The following is a 24,924-nucleotide window of genomic DNA, read 5'->3' as shown; positions in this document are numbered from 1 at the left end:
GCTCCACACAGTGCCCTGCATGTATGTCTCCCATGCTTGTGTGAACACAGCGAGTTCCACCCAGCGTCCTGCCAGCCCGTCTCCTGTGTGTCAGTGGACACAACCAGTTACACACTGTACCTGTCATGCCCGTCTCCGTGGGTGTGTGGAATCCGCCAATTCCACACAACGCCCTGCCTGCCCGTCTCCCGTGGGTGTGTGGACACAACCAGTTCCACAACATGCCCTGCACGCCCATCTCCTGTGGGTGCGTGGACACAGCCAGTTCCAAACAACCCCCTGCCTGCCCATGTCCCGTGGGTGTGGGGACACTGCCAGTTCCACATCATGTCCTGCTCGCCCATATCCAGTGGGTACGTGGACACAGCCAGATCCACACAGAGCACTGCGTACCCGTCTCCCGTGGGTGTGTGGACACAGTCAAATCCACACAGCACCCTGTCTTCCCATCTCCCGTGGCAGCGTGGACACAGCCATCTCCACACAGCACCCTGCCTGCTTGTCTCCCGATGTTGTGTAGACACAGTATTTCCACACAGAGTCATGGTTGCCCATCTCCTTAGGTGTGTGGACACAGCCCATTCCACACAGCGCCCTGCCTGCCCATTTTCCATGGGTGAGTGGACACAGCCAGTTCCACCTAGCACCCTGCCCGTCTCCCATGGGTGTGTGGACACAGCCAGTTCCACACAGTGTACCGCCTGCCCATCACCCTTGGGTGTGTGTATATAGCCAGTTCCATACAGCGCCCTGCCTGCACATCTCACGTGGGTGTGTGGACAAAGCCTGTTCCACACAGAGTCCAGCTTGCCCAAACCCATGGATGTGTGGACACAACCCGTTCCACACTGCACCCTGCCTGCCCGTGTCCCGTGGATGTGTGGACACAGCCATTTCCAAAAAGCGTCCTGCATGCCCGTTTCCCTAGGGTGCGTGGAAACAGCCAGTTCCACTCAGCGTCCTGCCTCCAAGTCTCCCGTGGGTGTGTGGACACAGCAATTTCCACACCGCGCAATTCCTGCCCGTCTCCTGTAGGTGTCTGGACACAGCCAGTTCCACACAGCGTCCAGCCTGCCCGTCTTGCTTCGGTGAGTGGACACAGCCAGTTAAACACAGCGCTCTGCCTGCCATCTCCATTGGTTTTTTGGACACAGCCAGTTCCACACAGCGCCCTGTCTGCCAGTCTCTCATCGGTGTGTGGACACGGCCAGTTCAACACAGCGCCCTGCCTGCCCATCTGCCATGGGTGAGTGGACACAGCAAGTTCCACAGAGGGCCCTGTCTGCCCATCTCCCATCGGTGTATGGACACAGCCAGTTCCACACAGCTCCGATCCTGCCCGTCTCCCGTGGGTGAATGGAAACAACCAGTTCCACACAGCACCCTGCCTGCCCATCTCCCCTGGGTGAGTGGACACAGCCAGTTCCACACAGCGCCCTGCCTGCCCGTCTCCCGTGTGTGAGTGGACATAGCCAGTTCAAAACAGCGCCCTGCCTGCCCGTCTCCCATGGCTGTGTGGACACACCCAGTTCCACACAGCACCCTGTCTTCCCATCTCTCATGAGTGTGTGGACACGGCCAGTTCAACACAGTGCCCTGACTACCCGTCTCCCATGGGTGTGTGGATACCACCAGTTCCACACAGCGCCCATATGCCCATCTCCCGTGGGTGTGTGGATACGCCAGTTCAACACAGCGCCTGACTGTCATCTCCAGTGGGTGAGTGGACACAGCCAGTTACACACAGCACTGTGCCTGCCCGTCTCCCTTGGGTGAGTGGACACAGCTAGTTCCACACAGAGCCCTGCCAGCCCGTCTCCAGTGAGTGAGTGGACATAGCCAGTTCCACACGGCACCCTGCCTGCCGTCTCCCGTTGGTGAATGGACATAGCCAGTTCAACACAGTACCCTGCCTGCCCGTCTCCTGTGGGTGAGTGGACACAGACAGTTCCACATAGCGCATTGCCTGCCCGTCTCCTTTGGTGTGAGGACACGGCCAGTTGAACACAGCGCCGTGCCTGCCCGTCTCCCATGGGTGTGTGGATACAGCCAGTTCAACACAGCACCCTGCCTGCCTGTCTCCCTTGGGTGTGTGGACACAGCCAGTTCAAAAAGCACCCAGCCTGCCCGTGTCCCTTGGGTGTGTGGACACGCAGGTTCATCACAGAGCCCTGCCTGCCATCTCCATTGGCTGAGTGGACACAGCCAGTTACACACAGCACTGTGCCTGCCCGTCTCCTGTGGGTGAGTGGACACAGCTAGTTCCACACAGCGCCCTGCCAAACCATCTCCAGAGAGTGAGTGGACACAGCCAGTTCCACACAATGCCCTTCCTGCCCGTCTCCCATTGGTCAGTGGACACAGCAAGTTCAACTCAGCGCCCTGCCTGCCCGTCTCCCGTGGGTGAGTGGACACAGACAGTTCCACACAGTGCCCTTCCTGCCTGTCACCCTGGATGAGTAGACACAGCCTGTTCCACACAGTGCCCTGCCTGCCCATCACCCATGTGTGTGGACACAGCCAGCTAAACACAGCACCGTAACTGCCTGTCTCCCGTGGGTGAGTGGACACAGCCAGTTTCACACCGTGCCTTGCCTGCCCGTTTCCCATGGATGTGTGGACACAGCCAGATCCACACAGCACCCTACCTTCCCGTCTGCCATGTGTGAGTGGACAAAGCTAGTTCCACACAGCCAGTTCCACACAGTGCCCTGCCTGCCCATCTTCCGTGGGTGAGTGGACACAGCCATTCCACACAGCGCCCTGCCTGCCCGACTGCCGTGGGTGAGTGGAAACAACCAGTTCCACACAGCACACTACCTGCACATTTCCTGTGGGTGAATGGACACAGCCAGTTCCACACAGCGCTGAGCCTGCCCGTCTCCTGTGGTGGAGTGGAAACAGCCAGTTCCACACAGTGCCCTTCCTGCCCGTCTTCCGTGTGTGTGTGCACACAGCCAGTTCCACACAGCACCCTGTCTGCCCGTCTCACATTGGTGTGTGGACAGGGCCAGGTAAACACAGTGCCCTGCCTGCCCATCTCCCGTGGCTGTGTGGACACACCCAGTATCACACTGCACCATGTCTTCCTGTCTCCCATGAGTGTGTGGACATGGCCAGTTCAACACAGGGCCCTGTCTGCCCGTCTCCCATGGGTGAGTGGACACAGCCAGTTACACACAGCGCCCAGCCTGCCCGTCTCCCTTGTGTGTGTGGACAAGCCAGTTAAACACAGCGCCCTGCCTGCCATCTCCAGTGGGTGTGTGGATACAGCCAGTTCCACACAGCGCCCTGTCTGCCCGTCTCTCATCGGTTTGTGGACACGGCCAGTTCAACACAGCGCCCTGCCTGCCCATCTGCCGTGGGTGAGTGCACACCGCCAATTCCACACAGCGCACTGCCTTCCTGTCGCCCATGGGTGTGTGGACACAGCCAGTTCCACACAGCGCCCTGTCTGCCTGTATCCCATGGGGGAGTGGACACAGCCACTTCCACACAGCGCCCTGCCTGCCCGTCTCCCGTGGGTGAGTTCAACACAGCCAGTTCCACACAGCGCACTGTCTGCCCATCTCCCATCGGTGTGTGGACACGGCCAGTTCAACACAGCGCCCTGACTGCCCGTCTGCCTTTGGTCAGTGGACACAGCCAGTCCCACAAAGCCAGGTCCACACAGCGCCCTGCCTGCCTGTCTCCCTTGGGTAAGTGGTCACAGCCAGTACCACACAGTGCCCTGCCTGTCCATCTCCTGAAGGCGAGTGGACATAGCCAGTCCACACAGCGGCCAGCATGCCCATCTCCCGGGGATGTTTTGACTCAGCCAGTCCAACACCTCACACTGCCTGCCCGATCCCGTCATTGTGTGGACACAGCCAGATCCACACAGCAGCCTACCTGCCAGTCCTCCATGGGTGAGTGGACACAGCCAGTTCTACACCGCGCTCTGCCTGCCCATCCCCCGTGGATGTGTGGACACAGCCAGATCCACACAGCACCCTACCTGCCCATCTCCCGTGGGTGTGTGGACACAGCCAGTTCCACACAGCGCCCAGCGTTCCCGTCTCCCAAGGGTGTGTTGACACGGCCAGATCCACACAGAACCCTACCTGCCCTTCTCCCGTGGTTGAGTGCACAAAGGAAGTTCCACACAGCGCCGTGCAATTCCGTCTCCCGTGGGTGAGTGGAAAGCCAGTTCTACACAGCGCCCTGCCTGCCTGTCTCCCCTGGGTTAGTGGACACAACCAGTTCCACAGAGCGCGGTTTCTGCTCCTCTCCCATGGGTGTGTGGAAACAGCCAGTACCACACAGCGCCCTACCTGCCCGTCTCCCGTAGGTTAATGGACACAGCCAATTCCACACAGCCCCGTGCCTGCCCGTCTCCCATGGGTGAGTGGAGACAGCCAGATCCACACAGCGCCCTGCCTGTCCGTGTCTCGTGGGTGTGTGGACACGGTTAGATCCACACAGGATGCTGCCTGCCCGACCCGAGGGTGTGTGGTCACAGCCAGTTCCACACAGCGGCCTGCCTGACCGTCTTCCTTGGGTGAGGGACACAGCCAGTTTCACAGTGCGCCCTACCGGCCCGTCTGGCGTGGGTGTGAGGACACAGCAAGTCCCACACAGCGCCCTGCCTGCCCGTCACATGTGGGTGAGTGGACACAGCCAGTTAAACCCAGCGCTCTACCTGCCCGTCTCCCGTGGGTGTGTGGACACAGGCAGTTCAACACAGCACCCTACCTGCCCGTCTCCCCTGGGTTAGTGGACACAGCCAGTTCGACACAGCGCCCTGCCTGCCCGTCTCTCGTGGGTGTGAGGACACGGCCAGGTCAACAATGCACTGTGCCAGCCTGTCTCCCATGGGTGTGTGGACACACGCAGTTCCACACAGCACCCTGCCTTCCCGTTTCCTGTGGGTGAGTGGACACAGCCAGTTCCACACAGCACCGTGCCTTCCCATCTCCGGTGGTTGAGTGGACACAGCCATTTCCACACAGCGTCCTGTCTGCCCGTCCTACGTGGTTGAGTGGACACGGCCAGTTCCACACAGCGCCCTGCCTGTCCGTCTCCCATGGGTGAGTAGACACAGCCAGTTCCACACAGCACCCAGCATGCCCGTCTCCCGTGGGTGAGTGGACACAGCCAGTTCAACACTGCGCCTTGCCTGCATGTATCCCGTGAGTGTGAGGACACAGCCAATCCAAAACAGCACCGTGCCTGCCCAACTCCCGTGGTTGTGTGGAAACAGACAGTTCCACACAGCACCCTGCCTGCCCGTCTCTCGATGGTGTGTGGTCACAGCCAGTTCCACACAGCACACTGCCTGCCCCTCTCCCGTGGGTGTGTGGACAAAGCCAGATCCACACAGCACCCCAAATACCCGTCTCCCTTAGGTGAGTGGACACAGCTAGTTACACACCATGCCCAGCATGCCCATCTCCCATGGGTGAGTGGACACAGCCAGTTCCACACAGCGCCCTGCCTGCCTGTCTACCGTGGGTGTGTGGACACAGCCATTTCAACACAGCACCCAGCCTGCCCATCTCCCGTGGGAGTGTGGACACAGCCAGTTACACACACAGCGCCCTGCCTGTACGTCTCCCATGGTTTAGTGGACACAGCCTATTCCACACAGCGCCCTACCTGCCTGTCTCCCATTGGTGTGTGGACACAGCCACTTCCACACAGCGCCCTGCCTGCTCCTCTCCCGTGCGTGTGAGGAAATGGACAGTTAAACACAGCGCTGTGCCTGCTCATCTCAATTGGGTGTGTGGACACAGCCAGTTCCACACAGCACCCTGTCTGCCCGTCTCCCATGGGTGAGTGGACATAGTCAGTTCCAAACCGCGCCGTGCCTGCCCGTCTCTCATGGGTGTGTGGACACAGCCAGATCAACACCACAACCTGCCTGCCCATCTCCCGTGGTTGAGTGGACACAGCCAGTTCCACAGAGCACCTTGCTTGCCCGTCTCACATGGGTGTGTGGACATAGCCATTTCAACACAGCACCCAGCTTGCCCGTATCCCTTGGGTGTGTGGACACAGCCAGTTCCACACCACGCCCTGGCTGTCCGTCTCCCATGGGTGAGTGGCCACAGCCAGTTCCACAAAACGCCCTACCTGCCCGTGTCCCGTGAGTGAGTGGACACAGCCAGTTCTACACAGCGCCCTGCCTGCCCGTCTCCCATGGGTGTGAGGATATGGACTGTTTAAGACAGTGCCGTTCCTGCCCGTCTTCCGTGGGTGAGTGGATACAGCCAGTTCCACACAGAGCACTACCTGCCCATCTCCCGTGGGTTTGAGGATACAGCCAGTTCCACACAGCACCCTGCCTGACGATCTCCCATGGATGTGTGGACACAGCCAGTTCAACAAAAAGACCTGCATGTCCATGTCCCGTGGGTGATTGGACACAACCTGTTCTACACAGCACCCAGCCTGCCCATCTCCTGTGGGTGTGCGGACACAGCCAGTTCAACACTGCACCCTGCCTGCCAGTGTCCAGTGGTTGTGTGGACACAGCCAGTTACACAGCGCCGTGCATGCCCTTCTCCCGTGGGTGAGTGGAAACAACCTCTTCCACACAGCGCCCTGCCTGCCTGTCTCCCGTGGGTGAGTGGACACAGTCAGATCCACACAGCGCCCTGCCTGCCCGTCTCCCGTGGGTGTGTGGACACAGCCAGTTCCACACAGCGCCCTGCATGCAGGTCTCCTGTGGGTGAGTGGACACAGCCACTTCCACACAGCGCCATGCCTGCGTGTCTCTGGTGGGAGAGTGGATACAGCCAGTTCCACACGGCGCACTGCCTGCCCGTCTCCCATTGGTCAGTGGACACAGCCAGTTCCACACAGCGCCGTGTCTGCCTGTCTCCCATGGGTTTGTGGACACAGTAGTTCCACACATCGCCCTGCATGTCCATCTCCCGTGGATGAGTGGAGACAGCCATTTCCACACAACACCGTGCCTGCCCGTCTCCTGTGGGAGAGTGGACACAGCCCGTTCCACACAGCGCCCTGCCTGCCCATCTCCCATAGGTGTGTGGACACAGACAGTTCAACACAGAGCCCTACCTGCCCGTCTCCCGTGAGTGTGTGGAAACAGCCAGTTCCACACCGCGCCTGCCCTCCCGTCTCCCGTGGATGTGTCGACACAGTCAGATTTACACCGCGCCCTGCCTGCCCATATCCCGTGGGTGTGTGGACACAACCAGTTTACAAAGCGCCGTGCCTCCACGTCTCCCGTGGGTGTGTGGACACAGCAAGTTCAACACAGCGCCCTGCCTGCCCGTCTCCCGTGGGTGGGTGGACTCAGACAGATCCACACAGTGCCCTGCCTGCCTGTATCCCGTGGGTGTGTGGACACAACCAGTTTACAAAGCGCCGTGCCTCCACGTCTCCCATTGTGAATGGACACAGCCAGATCCACACTGCGGCCTGCCTGCCCGTCTCCCATGGCTTAGTCGACACATCCAGATCCACACAGGGCTGTGTCTGCCTGTCTCCCGTGGGTGATTGGAAACAGCCAGTTCCATAGAGCCCCCTGCCTGCCCGTCTCCCGTGGGTGAGTGGGCACAGCCAGATCCAAGAGCGCCCTGGTGCCCGTCTCCCGTGGGTGAGTTGACACAGCCAGTTCCACAAGCACCCTGCCTGCCCGTCCTTCATGGTTTCGTGGTCACAGCCAGTTCAACACGGCGCCCTACCTGCCCGTTTCCCATGGGTGAGGGGACACAGCAAGTTCCACACAGTGCCCTGCCTACGTGTATCCTATGGCTGAGGGGACACAGCCAGTTCCACACAGTGCCCTTCCTACCCGTCTCCTGAGTTTGAGTTGACACATCCAGTTCCACACAGCGCCCTGACTGCCCATCTCCCATGAGTGTCTCGACAGAGCCCGTTCCACACAGCGCCTTGCCTGCCACTATCCCTTGAGTGTGTGGACACAGCCAGTTCCACACCCTGCACTACATGCGCATCTCCCGTGTGTGAGTGGACACAGCCATTTCAACACAGCGCCCTGCCTGCCCGTCTCGCATGGGTGAGTGGACACAGCCATATCCACACAGGGCCCTGCCTGCCCGTCTTCCGAGGGTGAGTGGATACAGCCAATTCCACACAGCACCCTGACTGCCTGTCTCCCAAGAGTGTGTGGACACAGCCAGTTCCACACCCTGCCCTACCTGCGCATCTCCCGTGGGTGAGTAGACATACCCAGTTCCACACAGCGCCCTGCCTGCCCGTATCCCGTGGCTTAGTGGACACAGCCAGTTCAACACAGCGCCCAGCCTGCCGGTCTCCTATGAGTGTGTGGACACAGCCAGATTTACACAACACCCTACCTGCCCGTCTCCCGTGGGTGAGTGGACACAGCCAGTTCCACACAGAGCACTGCCTGCCAGTCTCTCGTGGATTTCTGGACACAGCCAGTTCCACACAGCACCCTGCCTACCCGTCTCCAAAGGGTGAGTGGACACTGCCAGTTCCACACAGCACCCTGACTGCCCGTCTCCCATGAGTGTCTGGACAGAGCCCGTTCCACACAGCGCCTTGCCTGCCACTATCCCATGAGTTTGTGGACACAGCCAGTTCCACACACTGCCCTACTTGCCCGTCTCCCATCGGTGAGTGGACACAGCCAGTTCCACACACCGCCCTACTTGCCCGTCTCCCCTTGGTGAGTGGACACAGCCAGTTCCACACCGCACCCTGCCTGCCCGTCTCACGTTGGTGAGTGGAAACAGCCAGATCCACACAGGGCCGTGCCTGCTCGGCTCCCGTGAGTGAATGGACACAGCCAGATCAACACAGCGCCCTGCCTGCCTGTCTCCCATGGCTGAGTGGACACAGCCAGTTCAACACAGCGCCAAGCCTGCCGGTTTCCATGGGTTTGTGGACACAGCCAGATCCACACAGCCCCCTACCTGCCCGTATCCCATGGGTGAGTAGACACAGCCAATTTCACACAGCACACTGCCTGCCCATTTTGCCTGGGTGTGTGGACACTGCCATTTCCACACGGCATCCTGCATACCCGTCTCCCGTGTGTGAGTGGACACAGCCAGTTCAACACAGCGCCCTGCTTGCCCATCTCGTGTGGTTGAGTGGACACAGCCATAACCACTCAGGGCCACGCCCTCCCGTCTTCCGAGGGTGAGTGGACACAGCCAATTCCACACAGCGCCCTGACTGCCTATCTGCCATGAGTGTCTGAACACAGCCAGTTCCACACCCCGCCCTACCTGCGCATCTCCCGTGGGTGAGTGGACATACCCAGTTCCACACAGCGCCCTGCTTGCCATATCTCGTGGCTGACTGGACACAGCCAGTTCAACACAGTGCCCAGCCTGCTGGTCTCCCATGGGTGTGTGGACACAGCCAGATTCACAAAACACCCTACCTCCCGTCTCCCGTGGGTGTGTGGACACAGCTAGTTCCACAGAGCGCCCTGCCTGCCAGTGTCGCGTGGGTTTCTGGACACAGCCAGTTCCACACAGCGCCCTGCCTACCCGTCCCCCGAGGGTGAGTGGACACAGCCAGTTCTACACAGCTCCCTGACTGCCCGTCTCCCATGAGTGTCTGGACAGAGACCGTTCCACACAGTGCCTTGCCTGCCACTATCCCGTGAGTGTGTGGACACAGCCAGTTCCACACCCCGCACTACATGCGCATCTCCCATGTGTGAGTGGACACAGCCAGTTCAACACAGCACCCTGCCTGCCCGTCTCCAGTGGCTGAGTGGATACTGCCTGTTCAACAGAGCGCCCTGCCTACCCGTCTCCCATGGAGAATGGACACACCCAGTTCTACACAGCACCCTGCCTGTCCGTCTCCAGAGGGTGTGTGGACACAGCCAGATCCACACAAGGCTCTACCGGACCGTCTCGCGTGGGTGAGAGGACATAGCCAGTTCAACACAGTGCCCAGCCTGCCGCTCTCCAATGGGTGTGTGGACACAGCCAGATCCACATAGTGCCCTACCTATCTGTCACCCATGGGTGAGTGGACACAGCTAGCTCCACGAAGCACACTGCCTGCTCGTCCTGCGTGTGTATGTGGACACAGGCAGTTCCACACGGCGCCCTGCCTAGCCGTGTCCCATGGGTGAGTGGACATAGCCAGTTCCACACAGCGCGTTGCCTGCCCGTCTACTGTGGGTGTGTGTAAACAGCCAGTTCCACACAGCGCCCTGCCTGCCCGTCTCCCGTGGTGAGTGGACACAGCCAGATCCACACAGTGCCCTGCCTGCCAGCCTGAAATTGGTGAGGGAAGACAGCCAGTTCCACACAGCGCCTAGCCTGCCCGTCCCCCGTGGGCGAGCGGACCCAGCCAGTTCCACACACCGCCCTACTGCCCATCTCCCGTGGGTGAGTAGATACAGCTAGTTCCACACCGCACTCTGGCTGCCCGTCTCACGTGGGTGAGTGGAAACAGCCAGATCCACAGAGGGGTCGTGACTGCTCGGCTCCCGTGGGTGAGTGGACACAGCCAGATCAACACTGTGCCAAGCCTGCCGGTTTCCATGGGTGTGTGGATATAGCCAGATCCACACAGCCCACTACCTGCCCGTATACCGTGGGTGAGTGGACACAGCCAGTTCCACACAGTGCCCTGTCTGCTCGAGTCGAGTGCATGTGTGGACACTGCCATTTCCACACAGCACCCTGCATACCTGTCTCCCGTGGGTGAGTGGACACAGCCAGTTCCAAACAGCGCCCTGCCTGCCTGTCTCAAAGGGGTGAGTGGACACAGCCAGTTCCACACAGCGCCCTGCCTGCCCGTCTCCAATGGGTGAGGGGACACAGCCAGTTCAACACAGCGACCAGCCTGCTGGTCTCCCATGGGTGTGTGGACACTAGCAGATTTACACAGTGCCCTAACTGCCTGTCTCCCGTGGGTGAGTGGACACAGCCAGTACCACACAGCGCTCTGCCTGCTCATCTCCCATGGGTGAGTGGACACAGCCCGTTCCACACAGCGGGCTGCCTGCCCGTCTCCCGTGGTTGACTTGACACAGCCAGATCCACACAGCGCCCTGTCTGCCCATCTGCCATGGGTAAGTGGACACAGCCACTTCAACACAGCACCCTGCCTGCCCGTTTCCTGTGGGTGATTAGACAAAGCAAATTCCACACGGAGCCCTGCATGCCCGTGTAGCGTCGGTGTGTGGACAAAGCCAGATCCACACAGCGCCCTGCCTGCCCATCTAGCGTGGATGTGTGGACACAGACAGTTCCACATGTCTCGCTGCCTGCACATCCCCAGTGGGTGAGTGGACACAGGCAGTTCCACACAGCGCCCTGCCTGCCTGTCTCCCAAAGGTGAGGAACACTGCCAGTTCCACACAGCACGCAGCCTGCCCATCTCCCGTGGGTGAGTGGACAGAGCCGGATCCACACAGCGCCCTGCCTGCCCATCTCCCATGGGTGAGTGGACACAGCCAGTTCCACACAGTGCTCTGCCTGCCCATCTCCCGTGGTTGAGTTGACACAGACAGATGCACACAGCACCCTGCCTGCCCATCTCCCATGTGTGAGTGGACACAACCAGTTCAACATGGCACCTTACATGCCTGACTCCCGTGGGTGAGTGGACACAGCCATTCAACACAGCGCCCTGCCTGCCCGTCTCCTGTGGTTGAGTAGACACAGCCAGTTCTACACAGCGCCCTGCCTGCCCATCTCAAGTGGGTGAATGGACACAACCAGTTCCAAACAGCACCCTGCCTGCCTGTCTACCATCGGTGAGTGTACACAACCAGTTCCACAAAGCGCTGTGCCTGCCCGTCTCACGTGGCTGAGTGGAAAAAACCAGTAGCACACAGCACACTGCATGCCCATCTACCGTCGGTGAGTGGACACAGCCAGATCCACACAGCGACGTGCCGGCCCGTCACTCGAGAGTGAGTGGACACAGCCAGTTCCACATAGCGCCCTGGCTTCCGGTCTCCAATGGGTGAGTGGACACAGCAAGTTACACAAAGCACCGTGCCTGCCTGTCTCCCGTGGCAGAGTAGACACAGCTAGTTCCACACAGCGCCCTGCCTATCTGTCTCCAGAGAGTGAATGGACACAGTCTAACCCTAACTCTAACCCTAACCCTAACCCTAACCCTAAGCCCAACCCTAAACCTAACCCTAACCCCAACCCTAACCCTAACCCCAACCATAAACCTAACACCAATGATAAAACTAACCCTAACGCTTAAACCTAACCCTAACCCAAACCACAACCCTAACCCTAACCCTAACCTCAACCCTAAATCCAACCCTAACTCTAACCCTAACCCTAACCCCAAGCCTAACCCTAACCCTAACCCCAACCCTAACACTAACAATAAGCCTAACCCTAACCCTAGCCCCAACATTAACCCTAACACTAACACTAACCCAAACCCTAACCCTAAATTAACCCTAACCCTTAACCCTAAACCTAACCCTAACCCCAACCCTAACCCTAACCCTAACCCTTATCCTAACCCTAACCCTAACCCCAACCAAACCCTAACCCTACCCCTAACTCTAACCCCAACCCTAACCCTAACACTGACCCCTCCCTAAACCCAACCCTAACTGTAACCCTAACCCTAACCCTATCTCCAACCCTAACTCTAACCCTAACATTAACACCAAGCCAAACCCTAAACATAACCCCAACACTAACACTAACAATAAGCTTAACCCTAACCCTAGCCCCAACACTAACCCTAACCCTAACCCACTCCCTAACCCAAACCCTAACCCTAACTCTAAGCCTAACACTAAATCTAAATTTAATTCTAACCCTAACCCTAACACTTAACCCTAAACCTAACGCTAACCCCAACCCCAACCTTAACCCTAAGCCTAACTCTAACCCCAACCCTAATCTAACCCTAATCCAAACCCTAACACTAACCCTAACTCTAACTCAAACCCTAACACTAACCCTAAACCTAACCCTACCCCTAACCATAACGCTAATCCTAACACTTAAACCTAACCCTAACCCAAACCCCAACCCTAAAACTAACCCTAACCCTAACCCCAACCCTAACCCTGACCCCAACCCTAACCCTAACCCCAAACCTAACCCTGACCCTAACATAAAACCTAACCCTAACCCCAACCCTAACCCTAACCCTAACCCTAAGCCTAACCCTAAACCTAACCTTAATTCTAAACCTAACCCTAAACCTAAACCTAAACCTAAACCTAACCCTAACCCTAACATTAACCCTAACCTTAACACCAACCCTAACCCTAACCCTAACCTTAACCCCCTCCCTAAACATAAACCTAACTGTAACCGTAACCCTAAACCTAACCCCAACCCCAACTCTAACCCTAACCATAACCCAAGCCTAACATTAACCCTAACCCCAAACGTAACACTAAAAATAAGCTTAACCCTAAACCTAATCCCAACAATAACCCTAACCCTAACCCTAACACTAACCCTAAACCCCTCCCTAACTCCAAACCTAACCCTAACCCTAAACCTAACCCCAAGCCTAACCCTAACCCTAAGCCCAAACCTAACCTTAACCCTAACCCTAATGCTTAAACCTAACCCTAACCTAAACCACAACCCTAACCCTAACCCTAACCCTAAACCCAACCATAAACCTAACCCTAACCCTAACCCTAACTCTAACCCCACACCTAACCCTAACGTTAACCCCAAACCTAACTCTAATTCTAAAACCAACTGTAATCCTAACCCTAACTCCAAACCTAACCCTAACCCTACACTATCCCAACCCTTAATCCAAACCCCAACCCTAAACCTGACTCTAACCCTGACGCCCTCCCAAACCACAAACCTAAACCTAATCCAAACTCCAATCCTAAACCTGACCCTAAACCCAACCCTAACACTAATCCCAACACTAGCCCTAAACCCAACCCTAAACCTAACCCTCACTCTAACCCTTATCCTGACCCTGACGCTAACCCTAACCCTAACCCTCACCCTGACCCTAACTCTAACCCTAAAGACAACCCTATCTCTAACCCTAGCCCTAACACTAAACCTAACCCTAAACCTAACCTTAATTCTGACACTAATGCTAATGCTAACACTCATCCTAACCCTAACACTAACCTCAAGCCTAACCCTAACCCCAACCCTAAAGCTAACCGTAACCCTAACACTTAAACATAACCCTAACCCTAACCCTAACCCTAACCCTAACCCTAAGCCTAACCTTAACCCTAACCCTAACCCTAACCCCAACCCCAACCCTAAACCTAACCTTAACCTGAACCCAAACCCTAAACCTAACCCCCTCCCTAATCCCAAACCTAACCTTAACCCTAAACATAACCCCAACCCTAACTCTAACCCTAAACACAAGCCTAACCCTAACCCCAACCCCAACCCTAACCCTAACCCTAACCCTAACCCTAACATTAACCCCAATCATAACCCTAACCCTAGCCCTAACTCCCTCCCTAAACTCAAACCTAACTGTAACACTAACCCTAACCCTAACCATAAACCCAACCCCAACTCTAACCCTAAACCTAGCCCCAAGCCTAACCTTAACCCTAACTCCAACACTAAAACTAACAATAAGCTTAACACTAACCCTAATCCCTTTTCTAAACTCAAACCTAACTGTAACCCTAAACCTAACCCTAACCCCAACACAACCCCAAGCCTAACCCTAACCCCAACCCTAAAGCTAACGGTAACCCTAACCCTTAAACATAACCCTAACCTAAACCCCAAACCTAACCCTACCCCTAACCCTAACCCTGACCCTAACCTTAACCCTAACCCCAACCCTAAACCTAACCCTAACCCTAAGCCTAACCCTAACCCTAACCGTAACCCCAACCCCAACCCTAACCCAAACCCTAACCCTAACCTTAACCTGAATCCAAACCCTAACACTAACCCCCTCGCTAATCCCAAACCTAACCCTAACCCTACGCCTAAACATAACCCCAACCCTAACTCTAACCCTAACCACAAGCCTAACCCTAACCCCAACCCCAAACCTAACCCTAACACTAAACTTAACCCTAACCATAACCCCAACCCTAATCCTAACCCCAACACTAACCCTAACCCTAACCCTAAACCGAACCCCGACCCTAACCCTGACCGTAACCCTAACCCTAACCCTAACCCTAACCCTAACCTAACCCTAACCCTAACCCCAACACTAACTCTAATTCTAAAACCAACCGTAATCCTAACCCTAACTCCAAACCCAACCCTAACCCTACACTATCCCAACACTTAATCCTAACTCCAACTCTAAACCTGACCCTAAACCTGACCCCCTCCCTAACTCCAACCTTAAACCTAAACCAAACTCCAATCCTAACCCTGACCCTACCCCAACAGTAACACTAATCCCAACACTAACCCTAACCCTGACCCTAAACCTAACCTTGACCCTAACCATTATCCTGACCCTGACCCTGACCCTAACCCTAACCCTAACACCAACCCTAACACTAAACCTAACCCAAACCCTAACCCTAACACTAACCCCAAGCCTAACCCTAACCCCAACCCAAAAGCTAACCATAACCCTAACAATTAAACATAACCCTAACCCAAACACCAACGCTAGCCCTAAACCTAACCCTAACCCTGACGCTAACCTTAACCCTAACCCTAACCCTAACCCTAACCCTAACCCTAAACTTAACCCTAAACCCAACCCTAACCCGAAACCTAACAGTAACCCTAACCGTACCCTAACTCTAACCCTAAACCTAACCCAAACCCACTCCCTAACACCAACCCTAACCTTAACCCTAACCCAAACAACAACCCTAACCCTAACCCTAACACTAACCCCAACCCTAAACCTAAACCTAACCCTAACCCTAACCCTAACACTAACCCCAAGCCTAACCCTAACCCCAACCCTAAAGCTAACCATAACCCTAACAATTAAACATAACCCTAACCCAAACCCCAACCCTAACACTAAACCTAACCCTAACCCTGACTCTAACCTTAACCCTAACCTCAACCCTAACCCTAACCCTAACCCTAAGCCTAACCCTAACCCTAACCCTAACCCCAACCCCAACCCCAACCCTAATCCTAACCCTAACACTAAACCTAACCTTAACCATAACCCCAACCCTAATGCTAACCCCAACAATAACCCTAACCCTAACCCGAACCCCGACCCTGACCGTGACTCTAACCCTAACCCTAAGCCTAACCCTAAATCTAACCTTAATTCTAACTCTAACCCTAATCCTAACACTAATCTGAACCCCAAACCTAACCCTAACCCTAACCCTAACCCCAACCCTAACCCCAAACCTAACCCTAACCATAACCCTTAAACCTAACCCTAAGCCAAATCCCAACCCTAAACATAAACCTAAACATGACCCTGAACCTAACCCTAACCCTAACCCTAACCCCAACCCTAACACTAACCCTAACCCTAACCCTAAGACTAATCCTAAACCTAACCTTAATTCTAACCGTAACCCTAATCCTAACCCTAACCCTAACCCCAACCCTAACCGTAACCCTAACCCTAACCTTAACACTAACCCTAACCCCCTCCCTAACCCAAACCTAACCCTAACCCTAACCCTAACCCCAACCCTAACTCTAACCCTAACCGTAACCCCAAGCCTAACCCTAACCCTAACCGCAACCCTAACAATAACAATAAGCTTAACCTTAACCCTAACCCCAACCCTAACACTAACCCTGACCCTAAAGCTAACCCTGACCCTAACCATTATCCTGACCCTGACCCTAAACCTAACCCTAACGCTAATCCTAATCTCTACCCTACATATAAACCTAACCCCAAGCCTAACCCCAATCACAACCCCAACCCTAACCCTAAACCTAACGCCAACCGTAACCCTAACCCCAACCCTAAACCTAACCCCAAACCTAACCCTAACCCTAAACCTAACCCTTAAACCTAACCCTAAGCCAAACCCCAACCTTAACCCTAACCCTAACCCTAACCCCAACCCTAACCCTAACCCCAAACTTAACCCTAAACCTAACCCTTAAAACTAACCATAAGCCAAACCCCAACCCTAACCCTAACCATAAACCTAACCCTAACCCTGACACTAACCCTAACCCTAAACCCAACCGTAAACCTAACCCTAACCCTAACACCAACTCTAAACATAAACCTAACCCTAAGCCTAACCCTAAACCTAACCTTAATTCCAAGCCTAACTCTAATCCTAAAACTAATCCTAACCCCAACCCTAACCCTAAATCTAACCCCAACCCTAACCCTAACTCTAACCCTAACCCTAACCCTAACACTTAAACCTAACCCTAACCCAAACACCAACACTAACCCTAACCTTAACACTAACACTAGCCCTAACCCTAAGCCTAAGCCTAAACCTAACCTTAATTCTAATCCTAACCCTAACCCTAAACCTAACTCCAACCCTAACCCTAACCCCAACCCTAACCCTAACCCTAACTCCAAACCTAACCCTAACCCTAAACCTAACTCTAACCCTAACCCTAACCCCAAACCTAACCCTAACCTTAAAACCAACACAAACCCTAACCCTAACCCAAACCTAACCCTAAACCTAACCCGAAACCCAACCCTAACCAAAACCCTAACCCTAACCCCAACACTAACCCTAACCACAACCCCAACCCAAACCCCAACCCCAAACTTAACCTTGACCCTAATCCCAACCCTAACCCTAACCCCGACCCTAACCGTCACCCTAACACTGACACTAACACTAGCCCTAACACTTAACCTTAACCCTAATCCTAAACATAACCCCAACCCTTAACCCTAACCCTAACTCTAACCCCAAGTCCAAACCTAACCCTAACCCTAAACTAACCCTAACACTGACCTTAACCCTAACCATGACCTTGACCTGACCATGACCCTGACCTTAACCCTAACCCTGACCATGACCCTGAACCTAACCCTGACCCTGACCTTGAACGAGACCCTAACCCAGACCCTAACCCTAACCCTGACCCTAACCTAGACCCTGACTCTGACCCTGACCCTAACGCTGACCCTGAACCTGACGCAAACTCTAACCCTGAACCTGACCCTCACTCTAACCCTCACACTCACACTAACACTAACCGTCACCCTAAACCTCACGCTCACCCTAACCCGAACCCTAAACATAACCCTTAACCCTAACCCTAACCCTAACTCTAACTCTACCCCAAACCATAAACCTGACCCTAACACTAACCCTAACCCTAACCTTAACCCTCACCCTCACCCTAAACCTAACCCTCACCCTAACCCTCACCCTAACCCTAACCCTAATTCTAACCCTAACCCTCACCCTAAACCTAACCCTAACCCTAACCCTAACCCTGCCCGTCTACAGTGGGTGTGTGGACACAGCCAGTTCCACACAGCGGCCTGCCTGCCCATCTACCATGAGTGTGTGGACACAGCCAGTTCCACATAGTGCCCTGCATGTCTGTCTCCCGTGGGTGTGTGAACACAGAGAGTTCCACCCAGCGTCCTGACAGCCCGTCTCCTGTGTGTGAGTGGACACAATCAGTTACAAACTGTGCCCGTCATGCCCGTCTCCGTAATGTGTGTGGAATCCGCCAGTTCCACACAACGCCCTACCTGCCTGTCTCCCATAGGTGTGTGGACACGGCAAGTTCAACGCAGTGCCCTGCCTTCCCGTCTTCCATGGGTGAGTTGACACAGCCACTTCCACACAGCGCCCTGTATACCCATCTCCCATGGGTGTGAGACATAGCCAGGACAACACAGTGCCCTGCCTGCCCATCTTCAGAGGGTGAGTGGACACAACCATTTCCACACAGCCCCCTGACTGCCCATCTCCAGTGGGTGAGTGGACACAGCCAGTTCCACACAGTGCCGTGCCTGCCCGTCTACCGAGGGTGAAAGGGCACAGCCAGTCCACACAGCACACAGCATGCCCATCTCCCGTGGGTGTGAGGACACAGCCAGTTCAACACAGCGCACTTCCTGCCTGTTTCCCGTGGGAGAGTGGACACAGCCAGTTCCACACAGCACCGTGACTGCCTGTCTCCAGTAGGCGAGTGGACACATGCAGATCCACACAGTGCCCTGCCGGCACGTCTCCCATGGGTGAGTGGACACAGCCAGTTCCAAACAGCGCCCTGCCTGCCCATCTCCCATAGGTGTGTGGACACAGCCGGTTCCACACAGCGCCCTGCCTGTCCGTCTCCCTTGGGTGTGTGGACACAGCCAGTTCCACACAGCGCCCTGTCTGCCTGTCTCCCATCGGTGTGTGGACACGACGAGTTCAAAACAGCGCCCTGCCTGCCCGTCTTCCATGGGTGAGTGAACACAGCCAGTTCGACACAGCACCCTGACTGTCCATCTCCAGAGGGTGAGTGGACACGGCCAGTTCCATACAGCGCTGTGCCTCCCGTCTCCCATGGGTGAGTGGACACAGCTCGTTCTACACAGTGCCCTGCCTGCCCGTCTCCAGAGACTGAGTGGACTCAGACATTTCCACATAAGGCCCTGCCTGCCCATCACCCATGGGTGAGTGGACACTGCCAGTTCCACAAAGCACTGTGCCTGCCTGTCTCCCGTGCGTGAGTGGACACAGCTAGTTCCACACAGCGCCCTGCCTATCTGTCTCCAGAGAGTGAGTGGATACAGCCCTAACCCTAACTCTAACCCTAACACTAACAATAACCCGAACCATTAACCCTAACACTAACCCTAAAATCAACTCTTAACACTAACCCTAACCCTAACCCCAACCCTAACCCTAACACTATCCCTAACCCCAACCCTAACCCTAGCCCCAACCCCATACCTAACCCCAACTCCAACCCTGATCCTAACCCTAACCATAACCCTAATCCAACCATAACCCTAACCCTAACCCCAACTTCAAACCTAACCCCAAAAGTAACCCTAACCCTAACCGCAACCCTAAACCTAACCCTAACCCCAAACCTAACCCTAACCCCAACCCTAACCTTAACCCTAACATTAACACCCTCCCTAACCCCAACCCTAACCCTAAACTTAACACTTACCCTAACCCTATTTCTAACCCTGACCCTAACCCTTAAACCTAACCCTAACCCTAAACCTAACAATTATCCCTAACCCTAAACCTAACCCTAAACGCAATCCTAACCCTAACCCTAACCCCAACCATAACTCTGACCCTAACACTAACCCCCTCCCTAACCACAACCCTAACCCGAACCCTAACCCTAACCATAATTCTAACCCCAACCCCAACCCTAACCTCAACTCCAACCCTAAACCTGACCCTAACCCAAACCCTAAACCTAAACCCAACCCTAACACTAACCTTAACCCAACCTTAAACCTGACCCTACCCTAATCCCAACCCTTAAACTTAACCCCAACTCTAACTCTAACCCTAACCCTAACCCTAACCAAAACCTAACCCTAAACATAACACCAACCCTAACCCTAAATGAAACCCCAACCCTAACCCTACCCTAATCCCAAAACTTAACCCTAACGCCAATTCTAACCCTAACCCTAACCCTAACACCACCACTAAACCTAAACCTAATCCTAACCCCTTCCCTAACCCCAACCCTAACCGTAACCATAACCCCAACCCTAACCCTAACCCCAACCCCAAACCTAACCCCAACTCCAACCCTAACCCTGACGCTAATCCTACCCTAACCCTAACCCCAACCCTAACCCTAAACCCGACCCTAACCCTAATCTGACCCTGACAATTATCCTGTCCCTGACCCTGACCCTAAGCCTAATCATAACCCTAACCCTAACCCTAACCCTAACTTCCTCCCTAACCCCAACACTAACCCTAAGCCTAACCCTAACCCTAACCGCAACCCTAACCCTAACCCCAACCCCAAACCTAACCCCAACCCTAAACTTAAACGTAACCCTAAACCACTCCGTAACCCCAACCCTAACCCTAACCCTAACCCTGACCCTGACCCTGACCCTGACCCTACCCTAAACCTAACCCTAACCCTAAACCTACCCCAAACCCCCAACCTAATCCTAACCCTAACCCCACCCCTAACCCTAACCCTAACTCTCACCCTAACCCTAACCCTAACCCTTAACCCTAATCCTAACCCTACGCTAACCTCTAACCATGACCCTAAACCTAACCCTAACCCTAACACTAACCCTCACCCTCACCCTCCCCAAACCCTAACCCTAACAAAAACCCTACCCTCACCCTAACCCTAACCCTAACCCTCACCCTAAACCTAACCCTAACCCTAACCCTGCCAGTCTACCGTGGGTGTGTGGACACAGCCAGTTCCACACAGTGCCTTGCATGTCTGTCTCCTGTGGGTGTGTGAACACAGCGAGTTCCACCCAGCATCCTGCCAGCCCGTCTCCTGTGTGTGAGTGGACACAACCAGTTACACACTGTACCCATCATGCCCGTCTCCGTAATGTGTGTGGAATCTGCCAGTTCCACACAACGCCCTGCCTGCATGTCTCCCGTGGGTGTGTGGACACAACCAGTTCTACAACATGCCCTGCTCACCTGTCTCATGTGAGTGCATGGACACAGCCAGTTCCAAACAACCCCCTGCCTGCCTGTGTCCTGTGGGTGTTGGGACACTGCCAGACCCACATCGCGTCCTGCTTGCCCATTTCCGGTGGGTGCGTGGACACAGCCAGATCCACACAGAGCACTGCGAACCCGTCTCCCGTGGGTGTGTGCACACAGTCATATCCACACAGCACCCTGTCGTCCCATCTCCCGTGGCTGCGTGGACACAGCCATCTCCACACAGCACCCTTCCTGCATGTCTTTTGTGGGTGTGTGGACACAGTATTTCCAGACAGAGTCATGGTTGCCCGTCTCCTTAGGTGTGTGGACACAGCCCATTCCACACAGCGCCCTGCCTGCCCATCTCCCATGGGTGTGTGGACAAGCCAGTTCCACCTAGCACCCTGCCGGTCTTCCGTGGGTATGTGGAAACAACCAGTTCCACACAGCAACCAGCCTGCCCGTCTCTTGTGAGTGAGTGGACACAGCCAGTTCCACATAGCGCCCAGATTGCCCGTCTCCAATGGGTGAGTGGACACAGCCAGATACACAAAGCACTGTGCCTGCCTGTCTCCCGTGGGTCAGTGGGCACAGCTAGTAACACACAGCGCCCTGCCTATCCATCTCCAGGACACAGCCCTAACCCTAAAACTAAACCTAACCCTAACCCTAACACTAACACTAACCCTAGCCTAACACTAACCCTAACCCTAACCCTAACCCAACCCTAATCCTAACCACAACTCCAACACTAACCCAGACCCTAACCCTAACCCTAATACCAACCCTTAACCCAAACCCCAACCCTAACCCTAACCCTAACCCTACGCTAACCCCTAACCATGACCCTAAACCTAACATTATCCCTAACACTAACCCTCACCCTCACCCTAACCCTAACCCTAACATAAACCCTCACACTCACCCTCACCCTAACCCTAACCCTAACCCTAACCCTAGCCCTAACACTAACCCTAAACATAACCCAAACCCAACCCCAATCCTAACCCCAACTCCAACCCTAACCCAGACCCTAACCCTAACACTAATCCCAACCCTTAACACTAATCCCAACCCAAACCCAAACCCTACCCCTAATCTGAAAACTAACCCTAATCCTAAACCTAAACTCCTCCCTAACCCCAAACCTAACCATAAGCCTAAGCCCAACCCTAATCCTAACCCTAACCCTAACCCGAACCCTAACCCCCTACCTAACCCCAACCCTACGCTAATCCCAACGCTAACCCTAACCCCGACCCTAACCCTAACCCTAACACTGACCCTAACCCTAACCATTAACCTTAACCCTAACCCTAAACCTAACCCCAACCCTTAACCCTAAACCTAACCCTAACCCTAACCCCAACCATAACCCTAACCCTAACCCTAACACTAACCCCCTCCCTAATCCCAACAGTAACCCTAACCCTAAATTCAACCCTAAACCTAACCCCAGCGCCAACACTAAACCAAACTCCAAACCTAACCCTAACCCTAACCCTAACCCTAAGAGTGACCCTAACCCTAACCGTGCCCTTGACCTGACCATGACCTTGACCCCAACCCTAACCCTGACCATGACCTTGAACCGAACCCTGACACTAACCCTGATCGACCCCTAACTATGACCCTAACCCTAACCCTGACCCTAACCCACACCCTGACCCTGACCTTAACCCTGACACTCACCCTGACCCTGACCCTGACCCTAACCCTGACCCTGACGCTAAACCTAACCCTGACCCTGACCATCACCCTAACCCTCATCCTAACACTAACACTAACCCTCAACCTAACCCTAGCCCTAACCCTAACCCTTAACCCTAACCCTAACCGTAACTCTAACGCTACCCTAACCCCTAACCCTGACCCTAACACTAACCCTAACCCTAACCCTAACCCTAACCCTCACCCTCACCCTAACCCTAACACTCACCCTAACCCTCACCCTAGCCCTAACGCTAACCCTAACTCTAACCCTAACCCTCACCGTAACCCTAACCCTAACCCTGCCCGTCTACCAGTAGGTGTGTGGACACAGCCAGTTCCACACAGCGCCCTGCCTGCCCGTCTACCATGAGTGTGTGGACACAGCCAGTTCCACACAGTGCCCTGCATGTCTGTCTCCCGTGGGTGTGTGAACACAGCGAGTTCCACCCAGCGTCCTGCCAGCCCGTCTCCTGTGTGTGAGTGGACACAACCAGTTACACACTGTACTCGTCATGCCCGTCTCCGTAATGTGTGTGGAATCTGCCAGTTCCACACAATGCCCTGCCTGCCTGTCTCCCGTGGGTGTGTGGACACAACCAGTTCTACAACACGCCCTGCACGCCCGTCTCCTGTGGGTGCGTGGACACAGCCAGTTCCAAACAACCCCCTGCCTGCCCGTGTCCCATGGGTGTGGGAACACTGCCAGTTCCACATCGCGTCCTGCTCACCCATCTCCGGTGGGTGCGTGGACACAGCCAGATCCACACAGAGCACTGCAAACCCGTCTCCCGTGGGTGTGTGCACACAGTCATATCCACACAGCACCCTGTCTTCCCATCTCCCGTGGCAGCGTGGACACAGCCATCTCCACAAAGCACCCTTCCTGCATGTCTTTTGTGGGTGTGTGGACACAGTATTTCCACACAGTCATGGTTGCCCGTCTCCTTAGGTGTGTGGACACAGCCCATTCCACACAGTGCCCTGCCTGCCCATCTCCCATGGGTGTGTGGACACAGCCAGTTCCACCTAGCACCCTGCCCATCTCCCGTGGGTGTGTGAACACAGCCAGCTCCCCAAGTGTACCGCCTGCCCATCTCCCTTGGGTGTGTGTACATAGCCAGTTCCACACAGCGCCCTGCTTGCCCAAACCCATGGGTGTGTGGACACAACCCGTTCCACACTGCGCCCAGCCTTACTATGTCCCGTGGATGTGTGGACACAGCCATTTCCAAAAAGCATCCTGCGTGCCCATTTATCTAGGGTGTGTGGAAAGAGGAAGTTCCACTCAGCACACTGCCTCCAAGTCTCCCGTGGGTGTGTGGACACAGCAATTTCCACAGCATGCAATTCCAGCCCGTCTCCTGTAGGTGTGTGGACACAGCCAGTTCCAACAGCGTCCAGCCTGCCCGTCTCCCTTGGGTGAGTGGATTCAGCCAGTTCAACACAGTGCCCTGCCTGTCCGTCTCCAGTGGCAGAGTGGACACAGCAAGTTCCACACAGCGCCCTGCCTGCCCGTCTCCCATGGGTGAATGGACACTGCCAGTTCCAAACAGCACACTGCCTGCCCGTCTCCCGTGGGTGAGTGGACACAGCCAGTTCCAAACAGCGCCCTCTATGCCCGTCTCCCATGGGTGAGTGGAAACAACCAGTTTCACACAGCGCCGAGCCTGCCCGTCTCCCGTGGGTGAATGGAAACAACCAGTTCCACACAGCACCCTGCCTGCCCA

This window comes from Microcebus murinus, chromosome 10, assembly GCF_040939455.1.
Source record: "Microcebus murinus isolate Inina chromosome 10, M.murinus_Inina_mat1.0, whole genome shotgun sequence".
Classification (NCBI taxonomy): domain Eukaryota; kingdom Metazoa; phylum Chordata; class Mammalia; order Primates; family Cheirogaleidae; genus Microcebus; species Microcebus murinus.
Note: the sequence above shows the minus strand (reverse complement) of the source record.